Source organism: Salvelinus alpinus, chromosome 21 (assembly GCF_045679555.1).
Source record: "Salvelinus alpinus chromosome 21, SLU_Salpinus.1, whole genome shotgun sequence".
NCBI classification, from domain to species: domain Eukaryota; kingdom Metazoa; phylum Chordata; class Actinopteri; order Salmoniformes; family Salmonidae; genus Salvelinus; species Salvelinus alpinus.
Genome location: NC_092106.1, coordinates 26,994,325 through 27,009,922, shown reverse-complemented (window position 1 = coordinate 27,009,922; position 15,598 = coordinate 26,994,325). Strand labels below are relative to the sequence as shown.

Here is a 15,598-nt window from a genome sequence, read left to right as displayed (position 1 = left end):
ATTTGTTCTTACTGACTTGCTTAGTTAAATAAAGGTTCAATTTTAAATACATTTCAAAATCCAGATACTGACTGTTAGTACTTGGTGGTCTATAGTAGCTTCCCACCAGAATGGGCTTTAGGTGAGGCAGATGAACCTGGAGCCATATTAGTTCAACAGTGCTTAACATGAGATACTCTCTAAGCTTTACAGGAATGTGGTTCTGAATATAAACCTCCATCTGGCATTTCTGTCTTTTTTTGTAGATGATACAACCATGTATTTCTACCACTGTAACAACAAAGGTATTACCTAAGTGAGTTTCAGAGATTGTCAGAATATGAATGTCATCTGTTACTAGCAAATTATTGATTTCATGAACCTTGTTTCTTAAGTTACATATGTTAACATGGGCTATTTTTAGCCTTTTTCTGGGATGCTTGCTTGTTTTCATTGCTTTACTGGGAAGCTTAACATAAGTAGATATGCTCATGTTATATATGTTAGTGCAGGGTGAGCTGCACACAATGGACTTCCTACTAGGGCACAAAGCCTCAGTGCTAACAGTATAACTCGGGTTCATAGGCACATGCTTACTGCATAGAATAGCTATAGGATCAGCAGAGGCATTCAGGGTGGTTAGAGGGACAAAAATTAGGTTACTTACATTGTGTCTTCCAACACCCCTGGGATAATGTACATTTGCTGAAGTATTATGACAACTCAACGACACAATAGTAGAGGTTAACTGAGCTGGGCTTGGGTCATTGATAAGTTATTGTCTCAACGCAGCCTAATAATGCTGTGAAAGGAACTAGGAACCAAAATTATTTGGTTGGATCCCATCCTCCTATAAAACAAGCTTAGTTCCAGAAGGTATCGAAATTGTTAAACCGACAGAGCTGCAATAGTCTAGAAGCCAGTTAAGGAGGGCTAAAAGTCTGCTGAAACATTCGATGCCAAGAGTTAGGGAGGGTGCAGGACCAGATATTATGGGGTGTTGTTGATGTCAAGCAGAAACCCAATCATTTCTTTCAAATCCATCTTCAATTTCCTGATGCAGGTTTAAAATGTTCCGAGCAGCTGTTTGATGTCCTGCACTCATGCTCCTGGATAGCACAACGTTATTACTCCAGGGACTGAGACATTTCTCACCATTGAACTGCCCAATACAATGGCCGGAGAAGGGGATGGAGAATTCTGCCCATTCTTACCTCTCACACAATTCATTGAACCTTTCACGGGCCACGAGAAGCAGGATAGCATACGCCCGCTGCTCCCGGCGAAAGGTCCAGATCTCCCACAGCAGGTAGTACACTGTCAGATCCAAAGAGGGAAAGGAGCCGAACTTGATGACGGAGCCGCATCTGGAATCAGCGTAGTTGGAGTAAGCACAGCCGTCGCAGACACAGGCAGCCCCAGTGATGAAGGCGCAGGTAGATCAGGCACCAGTGCGGCAAAGCTGTTCCTTATGTCAATCTGCTCCGAACCTCTCGCAGATATTCCAGTCCGCTTAGCAGCATGCCGCTGCCATCGATTTCCACGACTTGTGACGTGATACCAGCACTGATTGGAACAATCCTCTTGCTGTTCTACGCCTACTTCACTGCAAAATGGAGGAGGAGATGCAGATGGAGATGACTTCCTTGGATGGCAAGTTCCAGGTAGCACAGGACACTCGGATAGGGACAGATGACAAGAAGGGGATACATCCATCAGGGCCGAGCGGCGTCCAACCACAGGAGTTGAGAACGAGAAAGTTCCAATTTGCGTTTTCCCCATAAGTTCGCGCTGAATTGAAATTTGGAGGATAGTGTCTCTTCACAGTTCCCGCTGTTCCATAAAGTGTATTTAGGATAGCAACCTCATTCCTGTAATCCTCCGCAAGAAAACAATTGTGGATTGGAACTCCGGATTGTCAATATTGTCCCGGACAAGAGCGTAATAAACACAGCTTCTACAGCGCTAGAAACATTTGTTAGCCATGCCATATATATACAGTTGAGGTCGGAAGTTTACATACATAAACCGCCATATAAAAAAGCCAGACTACGGTTTGCAACTGCACATGGGGACAAAGATCGTACTTTTTAGAGAAATATCCTCTGGTCTGATGAAACAAAAATAGAATTGTTTGTCCATAATGACCATCGTTATGTTTGGAGGAAAAAGGGGGCGGCTAGCAAGCCGAAGAACACCATCCCAACCGTGAAGCACGGGGGTGGCAGCATCATGTTGTGGGGGTGCTTTGCTGCAGGAGGGACTGGTGTACTTCACAAAATAGATGGCATCATGAAGGGGTAAATGATGTGGATATATTGAAGCAACATCTCAAGACATCAGTCAGGAAGTTAAAGCTTGGTCTCAAATGGGTCTTCCAAATGGACAATGACCCCGAGCATACTTCCAAAGTTGTGGCAAAATGGCTTAAGGATAACAAAGTCAAGGTATTGGAGTGGCCATCACAAAGCCCTGACCTCCTTCTATAGAAAATTTGTGGGCAGAACTGAAAAAGTGTGGTCGAGCAAGGAGGCCTACAAATCTGGCTCAGTTACACTAGCTCTGTCAGGAGGAATGGGCCAACATTCACCCAACTTATTGTGGGAGGGTACCTGAAATGTTTGACCCCAAGTTAAACAATTTAAAGGCAATGCTACCAAATACTAATTGAGTGTATGTAAACTTCTGACCCACTGGGAATGTGATGAAAGAAATAAAAGCTGGAATAAATAATTCTCTCTACAACTATTATTCTGTATTGTGACATTTCACATTCTTAAAATAAAGTGGTGATCCTAACCAATTTTTTACTAGGATTACATGTCAGGAAATGTGAAAAACTGAGTTTAAATGTATTTGGCTAAGGTGTATGTAAACTTCCGACTTCAACTGTATATATATTCTGAAACTTCTGAGTTCGTGACAGGAGTTCGTGATGGGAAATTACGCTGTGACTGGAAATTATGTTGTCACTGTGGTAGAACTTGGTAGGTGTGTGCTGGCGCCCATGTGTGTGTGTGTGTTTGTGTGTTTGTGCACACGTTTGATTGTGCAGTCAGTCATGCGTGTATGTATGCTTTATTTGCAACAAGCTTACAGTTCTTTCAGAAATAATACATATATTCTGCCACACAATAATTCTGAGCATTTCCAAAAATGTTCCACGGATATATTAGGGATGGGGAATTCTGAAAGTGAGGTCACACATGTACCATGGTGAAAAGGGGGTTGGGGGCTGTGTGATAAAACAGCCTTCAGTAGTGGTAGGGGGAATTACATACAGTATGGTTAACTGGCTGCATCCCTCACAGAGAAACAGTGTGCATAACAAGGATCCTGGCATGTAAAAGGTAAAAAGGTAAAAAAGAAATGAGAGGAAAAGGAGAACGGTTCCAGAAAGGACTGAGGTGGAAATATATGAGGACTACGCTCAGCTCACCATGTTTCCTTTCTTTGATGGCTACCGAGTGGCGCAGCGGTCTAATGCACTGCATCTCAGTGCTAGAGGCATTACTACAGACCCTGGTTCAATCCCAGGCTGTATCACAACCGGCTGTGATCAGGAGACTCATAGGGTGGCGCACAATTGGCCCAGTGTCGCCCGGGTTAGGCAAGGGTTTGACCGGGGTAAGCCGTCATTGTAAAATAAGAATTTGTTCTTTACTGACTTGCCTAGTTAAATAAAGTTAAAATATAATGTATCTGCCTGCCTCTCTCTATTCCCTGATCCCTCTCTCTCTCTGCTGCAGCCCACCCTGCTCTGAGCCTTAATGGTACATGCCATTAGCGAGACCATTTCTATAAGGGGAAGGGGGTCTCTGCCTTGCCTAAGAGGCTACTTTTGTCCCACATAAAGACATTCACAGATGTCTCTCCACGCGAAGAGCCATCTCCCCCGTTATGACAGCACAGCACAGCCTGTCTCTGTGACAACCACCGAGTCGCGGTAACAGAGACAGAGACAGAGATAGACAGAGAGAGGGAGGGAGGGAGGGACAGATATAGAGAGGAGGAGAAGGACTACCACGGAGCAAAACACATCGCCGTCTCTCTCTGACATCCCCCTCGTTCGCATGTGTTTGTGTGTGAGCCTGCACGGAGGAGAGAAGGAAAGAAAATTAAGCCAGAGAAATTCTTCTTCTGTCTTTTAGTTTCCCTATTTTCTCCATCCATCATCCAAGGCTTGAATACCGGTGTCAGCTGCCACAGCGGGATAAAATAAAGGGATGCTTTGAATGCTGCCTCTGTCTATGACAAGGCACACAGAGAAGCAGAAAGAGGCACAACAAGCAGGGACAAAAGCAGGACTTTGATAATGAATGGGAGTCCTTCCGTAGCATGTGGTAGGAATAGCAGTCCGTCACTGAAGTCTACGAATAAGGTAAATAATATTTATGTCTCTCACTCTCCATGCCTGATTACACCCTTCAGTAGAAATGCAAATAGGTACTTGCAGCAGGAGCACAAACAGAGACATTATAATCATGAAGATTACATTTTTTAAATTCTGATAAAGATCCTAACATGAGGGAAGATTGCCATCTTTGTCCTGAGTCGCTGTACATGTGTAGCTGTAGCAGCATTGTGGAAGTGTTGGAGATTTAAGCCATGCATATTGTATGCAGTAGACTACAGAGCCATGCAGGCAGTGTGAAAGAGCAGGGAATCTGATGGCCTAACCAAGTGACTGACTGACTGACATGAGGAATCAATGATAATCCCCATAATCATGCTCCTTCCTGCTCAAATAGTGAGTGTACAGACAGTACACAAACACACTAAGAGAAAGAACGCACTGCTTGTTTTCTGAACCCTGGACCGTCAAGCAGCACTGTTTCCCTGGCGACTCAGGGGAACCCTTCACCACCTCTAACAAGAAATAACAAGTGTGTCCAGAGAAACAAAAAGGGCACTGGCTTAGAAAAACAGACTTAAGCCAAACTCATAGGCTATTTCTGGAGAGTGGGCTGTATTTTCTCATTTTCGACAGGTACTCTACCCTTGAGACTCCTTGGGCTATGATGCAGTTTCTGTGTTTGCTCCCTTATCAGACACAGGTGTCAGTGTATTAACACTGTACTAACAGTCGCTTTTGTACTAACACAGTGGATGTGCAGTGGAGACCAGGGCACAAACACTTTTGCTTATTTTTTAAATATTATTTGAGGTAGATTTTTATCTAAACAACATACATATCTTAGCTACCATTACACACTGCAACAACATTTCTAGGCCATACCAGTCGTTTACAATTCAACTGAAAGTGGCAGAAGTAAAATGCCCACCCCCCCCACAAGTTTTGAAATACACAATAAAGTAAGTAAGTAAGCATACTTTCTTACCTCCCCTTCATCTACACGGATTGTAATGGATTTAACAAGTAACATCAAGAAGGGATCCTAGCTTTCAACTGGATTCACCTGATCAGTCTATGTCATGGAAAGAGCAGGTGTTTCTAACATTTTGTACACAAATTGAAGCTGTACTGAGGGCCAAAGGGGGTGAATCTCAATATTAAGAAGGTGTTCCTAATGTTTTGTACACTCCACAGACATGTGACTAACAGAAATTAAATAATGTGTTCCTGAACAAAGGGGGGTCAAAGTAAAAGTCAGTATCTGGTGTGGCCACCAGCTGCATTAAGTACTGCAGTGCATCTCCTCCTCATGGACTGCACCAGATTTGCCTGTTATTGCTGTGAGATGTTACCCCACTCTTCCACCAAGACACCTGCAAGTTCCCGGACATTTCTGGGGGGAATGGCCCTAGCCCTAGCCCTCAACCTCCGATGCAACAGGTCCCAGGCGTGCTTAATGGGATTGAGATCTGTGCTCCTCGCTGGCCATGGCAGAACACTGACATTCCCGTCTTGCAGGAAATCACGCACAGAACGAGCAGTATGGCTGGTGGCATTGTCATGCTGGAGGGTCATGTCAGGATGAGCCTGCAGAAAGGGTACATGTGGGAGGAGTATGTCTTCCCTGTAAAGCACAGCATTGAGATTGCCTGCAATGACAACAAGCTCAGTCCGATGATGCTGTGACACACCGCCCCAGACCATGATGGAACCTACACCTCCAAATCGATCCTGCTCCAGAGTACAGGCCTCGGTGTAACGCTCATTCCATTCGACGATAAACGCCAATCCAACCATCACCCCTGGGGAGACAAAACCCTGACTCGTCAGTGAAGAGCACTTTTTGCCAGTCCTGTCTGGTCCAGCGATGGTGGGTTTGTGCCCGTCTCACAGTACGGATATTGCAATTTATTGCCCTGGCCACATCTGCATTCCTCATGCCTCCTTGCAGCATGCCTAAGGCACGTTCACACAGATGAGCAGGGACCCTGGGCATCCTTCTTTTGGTGTTTTTCAGAGTCAGTAGAAAGGCCTCTTTAGTGTCCTAAGTTTTCATAACTTTGACCTTAATTGCCTACCGTCTGTAAGCTGTTAGTGTCTTAACGACTGTTCCACAGGTGCATGTTCATTAATTGTTTATGGTTCATTGAACAAGCATTGGAAACAGTGTTTAAACCCTTTACAATGCAGATCTGTGAAGTTATTTGGATTCTTACGGATTATCTTTGAAAGACAGGGTCCTGAAAAAGGGATGCTTCTTTTTTTGCTGTTTATATACAGGACATACTTAAAAAGTCAGTTCTAATACCATATTTACAGGGATGCTAGATGTGTGTAGGGTAAGGTGACTATAGGCAACAGGATATAAGATAAACAGAGTAGCAGCAGCTTGCATGTGAGTGGGTGTGCGAGTGTGTGGAATCAGTATAAATGTATGTGTATATTATGTATGAGTGAGAAAATTATGCAGTGCGTAATTATGTGTGTGTTGGAGTAACAGTGTGTGTGAGTGTGTAGCGCCCTGTGAGTGAGAAAAATTAAAGGTCAAAAAGATGCAAGGAAAAGGGAGCTCGGCCCCAGTGATATACTGGGCACTCCGCACGAATCCCTGTAGCGCCATGCGATCGAGGGCGGTGGTATTTCCATACCAAGCAGTGATGCAGCCAGTCAATATGCTCTCAATGGTACAGCTGAATAACCTTTTCAGGATTTGAGGGCCCATGCCAAACTTTTTCAACCTCCTGAGGGGGAAGAGGCACTGTCGCGCTTTCTTCACGACTGGACGTATGTGTTTGGACCATTTTAAGTCTTTAGAGATCTGGCACTGAGGAACTTGATGCTGTCTACCTGCTCCACTGCCACCCCGTCGATGTGGATGAGGCCGTGCGCACCCCCCGTTTCATGTCATCCACGATCATCTCCTTTGTCTTGATGACGTTGAGGGAGAGTTTGCTGCTCTGGCAACCACACTGCCAGGTCACTGACCTCCTCCCTATAGGCTGACTCATCGTCACCGGTGAACAGACTGTCATGTCGTCAGCGAACTTGATAATGGTGTTGGAGTCGTGCGTGGCCACACAGTCTTGGGTGAACAGGGAGTACAGGAGGGGACTAAGCACAGACCCCTGCGGGGCCCCTGTGTTAAGGGTCAGCGTGGTGAAGGTGATGTTGCCTACCCTCACACCCTGGGGTCAGCCCGTCAGGAAGTCCAAGATCCAGTTGCAGAGGGAGGGTACGAGCTTGGAGGGGATAATGGTGTTGAACACTGAGCTGTGGACAACGAACAGCATTCTCACATAGGTATTCCTATTATTTAGGTGGATGAGGGCAGTGTTGAGAGCAATTGAGATTGCGTCATCTATGGATCTGTTGGAGCAGTAAGCAAATTGGAGTGGGTCTAGGGTGGCTGAGATGGTGGAGTTAATGTGTGCTATAACCAGCCTCTCGAAGCACTTCATTATTACAGAAGTGAGGGCTACAGGGCAGTAATCGTTGTTGCATGAAGCCTTGGAATTCTTAGGAACAGGGATGATTGTGGTCATTTTAAAACATGTGGGGATTACAAACTGGGACAAGAAGAGGTTCGAATAACAGGCCGCGGGGTTAATTGTAACACGGTCTTCAATGGTAAAAATGAGGGGTAATAATTGAAAACTGCTCTGATTTAAAACTGATATTTGGATTAAAATACACTATATGGGCAAAATATTCTATTTTCATTTGATCTTTTAGGCATGTCATACTGACCTAAAATGTAGTAGCCAAAATGTGTATACTTACATAAGATACTTTTACCATTGAAAAGTATGAATATTACTTTTTTCATTTTTTTATGGTACTGGCAAACTTCATGTAAAGAACTGATTTTATATCATTATGTGAATGTGTCTAAATACCATATAAAATATCATAGAGTTTTAGGTCAGGGTTTAGTTTGAACAAATGTTACAATGTTCCCCCTATTTCAAGTCCGAGTCTAATATGAGTCTTGCAAGAAAATACCATAATTATTGTAATCAACTATACAAGTCAAAAGACCACTTATTGCTGATAAAAATGATATATGATTAAATACATGGGGAATGTTCCACAGATCAATATGTTCCACAGATCAATAATAAAAAAAGAGGCAGCAAGAATATTTAGAATTCGGCCTGAAAAAATAATAATTTGTAAATTAAACTAGAAATGATTTAAGCAAAACTTCCTAGCAAATCAAGCACTAGCACATTGAATAACAGTTTTCTAAGTGGTTTCTCATTTGAGTTATTTAGTTATGCATTGTGCTCATGTTACCTTATGCCCCAGTCACCCCTACTTACACATCCAGCACCTCCCCCACTCTGGAAACAGAAAACCATTGTCTGATGTTCTGTCCTACATTCCAGATCTAATCAGGACAACGGGCAGCATGTTTAGCCTATTATGCTAATAAGATGCCCATGCCTCAGTTAACGAGATGGACTATAACCCCTCACCCATTTATTTTACATTGGCAGCACTAGGATGGTCGGGATGGTCTGGGCAGAAGGCAAGCAGTAATAAGCTTGCTGGCCGCAATAGCTAAATGTAAAAATCATTCAATTAGAGCTAGGATTGTGCCACAGGGTAGTATTCTAACGTTATTAACAGAGGCTCCCAGTGTTCTCATTGGAAAAGACAGCTCGATGTGGCTGCAATTACCCCAGTCTGGGACACTGTCCCAAGTCCATACGCATGTGTCAAGTTGGATAAACCAAGTTTCCTTGAAATTTAAACTCGTCCAGTCCAAGTATGCTGACACCCACCATGACATCAGGCATTCTGGACAAACATGTTTTTGTAGATGTCATGTTGAACAAGCCACTACAGGCCACTTTTGAAAGGGAAAAAAGAGGGCACTAGAAAGAAATTGGATTGGTTATTAAGTATGGGATAATCTTCTCTGGAAAATATTGAAGACGAAGAAGGTGTGACCTGTCACAGAGTTGCATTATTATCCAGCGAATGCAAAGAGCCCAGAGTTGATTATGTATTTTATACCATGGCTATGATTGAACAAATTTACGTCTGGCAGCCAATCAGCATTCAGTGCTCGAACCACCCAGTAAATACTTATGTAATAATTTTAATGATTATGGTAAAATAAAATTTTTACTTATCACTGCCATATCAGTGTTCTTAACCCATACTTGGACATAGCATTCAAACCGATGCATTTTAGTCCAAACTGCAGTGAAATTGTACATGGATTTGGTGGCATATCCATGTTGTTTCCTGGCATGAGGCAGCCCAACACCCAGTCTCTCTCTCTCTCTCTCTCTCTCTACCACGTGGGACATACAGTACATGGTGTAGAATGCTGATGGTACAAAATATACATTTGGCCATGCTTGCCCAGAACGGTCAGCCATAACTCATGGGTTAACATTTATATCACCGCCATGCATACTTCACAGCCCGACACACTGGGTATGAATGACAGGCCGGGTTAGAGGAGACTGTAGCCAAAACTCTGCCAGAAAGTTTTAAAAGAGATCGGCAGGGTTCTAGAGCTAAGGAAAAGTAAGGCCAGCATGTGGCTGCTTGTAAAGACCATCTACTTTCATTCTGACTGCACTGATATATGTCTTCAACCTTGTTCCACTGGGTGAAATACACAACTTTTTTGATGTCGGCTCAAAACATGTTGTTTTGCTGTTTGAATGCAGTAGGGTTTTCAGCAGATTCAGGGATCTTAACCAGCTTGAGGCAATGTGTGGAAAGGGTACAGGAGCGAGTAGAGCATAGCGTAGCACTCTTACATTTACATTACATTACATTTAAGTCATTTAGCAGACGCTCTTATCCAGAGCGACTTACAAATTGGTGCATTCACCTCTTCATACAAACACACCTGCCCTATTTCACAGAGAGAGAAACTCTCCCCTCAGTCTGCATCCATCCTCTCCCAGACTGGGCAACAGTAAAACCAGGGCAGTCTTGCCACCAGTGGCACGGCATCTGCCACATTTACATTCAGATTACAGAGCTAGAGGAATTTTGCTGTGCGGAAGCAGAGTGTAAAGTGATTCATAGGGGCTCTCCCTTTACCCTGCAAATCTCCATGCAATGAATATTAACCACAGCAATTGTTCCCAGAGTGACGCCAGCGTGGCCGGAACCCTTTGTGCTACATTATTCATTCACTCAGAGCTGCCACCACCAGTTACACGCCGACATCAGGGAGGGATGGAGCGAGGGACGGAGAGCGGGAGGGAAGTAGGGATTATTTTGCACCACTCTCCACTACTTCTCTGGCCTGATAGCCTCACCACCACTAGTCTCCACTGGCCTTTTAATAAACAGCTGAAAAGCAAAAGAATAATAAATTGTACTCAACCTGCCAGGCCTAAAGCTGTAAGAGGATGTTGTGGTGTCTTAGATTATGCTCCATCGGGCATTGCACTTGCTGCTTGCATTTGTCTGCAGTAGGGCTGTCCCAGACTAAAAAAAAATATTTGTCAACCCGAAAGTGGTCTGTTCTTTCAATTGATCGATTAGAGCTATACATAGCCCTCCGCATCGTTACAACATTTAAGAGGAGTATGGTGATGCAGTATGGAGCTCGATTTGGCCTCTGCATGCCTCCAGAGCCTCCGCAATTATGTCACACATATGGAGCCACCGACCACATTTTCGGATCAAGTTTCCGAAATGGATTAGCTCACTGAGACCCCTTGACTTTTTCCACATTTTGTTATGTTACAGCCTTATTCTAAAACTGATTAAAAAAAGAATAAACCTCATCAATCTACACACATTACCCCATAATGACAAAGCAAAAACAGTTTTTGAAAATATTGTTAATTTATAAAAAAATACAAAACTGAAACATCACATTTACATAAGTATTCAGACCCTTTCTCAGTACTTTGTTGAAGCACCTTTGCCAACAATTACAGCCTCGAGTCTTCTTGGGTATGACGCTACTAGCTTGGCACACCTGTATTTGGGGGGGTTTCTCTCATTATTCTCTGCAGATCCTCTTAAGCTCTGTCAGGTTGGATGGGGAGCGTCGCTGCACAGATATTTTCATGTCTCTCCAGAGATGTACGATCTGGTTCAAGTCCGGGCTCTGGCTGGGCCACACAACGACATTCTGAGACTTGTCCTGAAGCCACTCCTGCATTGTCTTCGCTGTATGCTTAGAGTCGTTGTCCTGTTGGAAGGTGAACCTTCGCCCCCAGTCTGAGGTCCTGAGAGCTCTGGAGCATGTTTTCATCAAGGGTGGAGCAGTTGCCGTACCAGGCGGTGATACAGCCCGACAGGATGCCCTCGATTGTGCACCTGTAAAAGTTAGTGATGGTTTTCGGTGACAAAACACATTTTTTCAGCCTCTTCACCACACTGTCTGTGTGGGAGGACAATTTCAGTTTGTCCGTGATGTGTACACCAAGGAACTTAAAACTTTCCACCTTCTCCACTACTGTCCTGTCGATGTGGATGGGGGGGTGCTCCCTCTGCTGTTTCCTGAAGTCCAGAGTCATCTCCTTTGTTTTGTTGACATTGAGTGAGAGGTTGTTTTCCTGACACCACATTCCGAGGGCCCTCACCTCCTCCCTGTAGGCTGTCTCGTTGTTGATGGTAATCAAACCTACCACTGTAGTGTCGTCTGCATGCTTGATGATTGAGTTGGAAGCGTGCATGGCCACGGAGTCATGGGTGAACAGGGAGTACAGGAGAGGGCTGAGAACGCACCCTTGTGGGGCCCCAGTGTTGAGGATCAGCGGGGTGGAGATGTTGTTTCCTACCTTTACCACTTGGGGGCGGCCCGTCAGAAAGTCCAGTACCCAGTTGCACAGGGCGGGGTCGAGACCCAGGGTCTCGAGTTTAATGGCGAGTTTGGAGGGTACTATGGTGTTAAATGCTGAGCTATAGTCAATGAACAGTATTTTACATAGGTATTCATCTTGTCCAGATGGGATAGGGCAGTGTGCAGAGTGATGGTGATTGTGTCGTCAGTGGACCCATTGGGGCGGTAAGCAAATTGGAGTGGGTCTAGGGTATCAGGTAGTGTGGAGGTGATATGATCCTTGACTAGTCTCTCAAAGCACTTCATATGATCCTTGACTAGCACTTGATATGATCCTTGACTAGTCTCTCAAAGCACTTCATAATGACAGAAGCGTTTTCAGTTCTGCCCACAAATTTTCTATAGGATTGAGGTCGGGGCTTCGTGATGGCCACTCCAATACCTTGACTTTGTTGTCCTTAAGCCATTTTGCCACAACTTTGGAAGTATGCTTGGGGTCATTGTCCATTTGGAATAGCCATTTGAGACCAAGCTTTAACTTCCTGATTGATGTCTTGAGATGTTGCTTCAATATATCCACATCATTTTCCTTCCTCATGAGCCAATCTATTTTGTGAAGTGCACGAGTCCCTCCTGCAGCAAAGCACCAGCACAACATGATGCTGCCACCCCCGTGCTTCACGGTTGGGATGGTGTTCTTCGGCTTGCTAGCCTCCCCCTTTTTCCTCCAAACATAACGATGGTCATTATGGCCAAACAGTTCTATTTTTGTTTCATCAGACCAGAGGACATTTCTCCAAAAAGTATGATCTTTGTCCCCATGTGCAGTTGCAAACCGTAGTCTGGGTTTTTTATGGCGGTTTTGGAGCACTGGCTTCTTCCTTGCTGAGCGGCCTGACAGGTTATCTCGATATAGGACTCGTTTTACTGTGGATATAGATACTTTTGTACCTGTTTCCTCCAGCATCTTCACAAGGTCCTTTGCTGTTGTTCTGGGATTGATTTGCACTTTTCGCACCAAAGTACAATCATCTCTAGTAGACAGAACACATCTCATTCCTGAGCGGTATGATGGCTGTGTGGTCCCATGGTGTCCCATGGTTTACTTGCGTACTATTGTTTGTACAGATGAACGTGGTACCTTCAGGTGTTTGGAAATTGCTCCAAAGGATGAAACAGACATGTGGAGGTCTACAATGTTTTTGTCTGAGGTCTTGGCAGATTTCTTTAGATTTTCCCATGATGTCAAGCAAAGAGGCACTGTGTTTGAAGGTAGGCCTTGAAATACATCCACAGGTACACCTCCAATTGACTCAAATTATGTCAATTAGCCTATCAGAAGCTTCTAAAGCCATTACATAATTTTCTGGAATTTTCCAACCGGTTTAAAGGCACAGTCAACTTAGTGTATGTAATCTTTTGACCCACTGGAATTGTGATACAGTGAATTATTGTCACGCCCTGACCTTAGTTATCTTTGTTTTCTTTATTATTTTGGTTAGGTCAGGGTGTGACATGGGGGATGTATGTGTTTGGCTTGTCTAGGGGTTTTGTATGTTTATGTGGTGTTTTACTAGTCTAGGTGTTTGTATGTCTATGGTTGCCTAGATTGGTTCTCAATTAGAGGCAGCTGTTTATCGTTGTCTCTGATTGGGAACCATATTTAGGCAGCCATATTCCGTTGGGTATTTCGTGGGTTATTGTCTATGTATTGGTTGCTTGTGTCTGCACTTTATATATATAGCTTCACATTCGTTTTGTTGTTTTGATTAGTTTGTTTAAGTGTTCTTCGTTTCGTGTTAAATAAATAGAAGAATGTATTCGTATCACGCTGCGCCTTGGTCCTCCTCTCTTCCAAATTACGACGAACGCAACAATTATAAGTGAAATAATATATCTCTAAACAATTGTTGGAAAGATTACTTGTGTCATGCACAAAGTAGATGTCCTAACCGACTTGCCAAAACTATAGTTTGTTAACGAGAAATTTGTGGAGTGGTTGAAAAACAAGTTTTAATGACTCCAACCTAAGTGTATGTAAATTCTGACTTCAACTGTACGTCTCGTGTTAGAGCCGTTGAACTGCGACTCTACTTTGTCTCTATACTGACACTTTGCTTGTTTGATTGCCTTGAGGAGGGAATAGCTGCACTGTTTGTATTCCGTCATGTTTCCGGGTTGCCTTGCCATGATTAAAAGCGTTGGTTCGCACTTTCAGTTTTGCGTGAATGCTGCCATCAATCTACGGTTTCTGGTTAGGGAACGTTTTAATAGTCACAGAGGGTACGACATCTCCGATGCACTTGCTAATAAATCCGCTCACAGAGTCAGAGTATACATCAATGTTGTTGTCTGAGGCTATACGGAACATATCCCAGTCCACGTGATCGAAGCAATCTTAAAGCATGGAATCCGATTGGTCAGTCCAGCGTTGTATAGACCTGAGCACAGGCGTTTCCTGTTTTAGTTTCTTTCTATAGGCTGGGAGCAACAAATGGAGTCGTGGTCAGACTTGCTGAAGGCAGGGGAGGGAAGGGCTTTGTATGCATCGCAGAAGTTCGAGTAGCAATGATCTAGAATACTACCTGCTCGTGTTGCGCATTTGATATGCTGATAGACTTTAGGAAGTATTGATCATAGGTTAGCTTTGTTTAAATCCCCAGCCACAATAAATGCAGCCTCAGGATGTATGGTTTCCAGTTTACATAGAGTCCAGTGAAGTTCTTTCAGGGCTGATGAGGGATCTGCTTGGGGGGGATAAACACGGCTGTGATTATAATCGAAGAGAATTCTCTTGGAAGATAATGCGGTCGGCATTTGATTGTAAGGAATTCTAGGTCAGGTGAACAAAATGACTTGAGTTCCTGTATGTTGTTGTGATTACACCATGAGTTGTTAATCGTAAGGCATACAACCCCGCCCGTCTTCTTACCAGAGAGATGTTTGTTTCTGTCGGCGCCATGTGTGAAGAAACCGGGTGGCTGTACCGACTCTGACAACATACACGTATCCCGAGTGATCCGTGTTTCCGTGAAACAGAGAATGTTACCATCTCTGATGGCTCTCTGGAAGGCAACGCGTGCCCTAATTTCGTCCACCTTGTTATCTAGAGATTGGATATTGGCAAGTAATATGGTCGGAAGCGGTGGATGGTGTGCTTGCCTTCTGAGTCTGACCAGTAGGCCACTCCGTCTGCCTCCCCTCTCCCCCTCCCCCCCCCCCCTCCAGAAAGCCCTTTACCTCCTGAGACAGCAGCTGTGTCCCTGCGGAGTGGCTTGGTCCATAGCTGTCACTGTTACTGCTGTTGTTACTGCTGTTGTTACTGCTGTAGTTACTGCTGTTGTTACTACTGTTGTTACTGCTGTTGTTACTGCTGCTGTTACTGCTGTTGTTACTGCTGATGTTACTGCTGCTCACTGGATATTGTTTACCGCTGCAGCCAATGAGGCTGAACCATTCATACATGTCTCACCTTTTTATTAATGGCT

At 44.2% G+C, this 15,598-nt stretch overlaps 1 protein-coding gene across 4 annotated transcripts in view; it reads left to right on the top strand.

Annotated features, from left to right (window-relative positions):
- The first annotated feature begins 3,795 nt into the window (after positions 1-3,795).
- The window catches only part of LOC139548152 (galactosylgalactosylxylosylprotein 3-beta-glucuronosyltransferase 1-like), a 112,801-nt gene continuing 100,998 nt past the window's right edge, over positions 3,796-15,598 (top strand). For 3 of the 4 annotated variants that reach the window (XM_071357599.1, XM_071357597.1, XM_071357598.1), the window contains exon 1: positions 3,796-4,360. The gene's annotated coding sequence lies outside the window, so the exon portion shown is untranslated. The remainder of the gene's footprint in view (positions 4,361-15,598) is intronic. The other variant, XM_071357600.1, reaches the window with a different exon arrangement.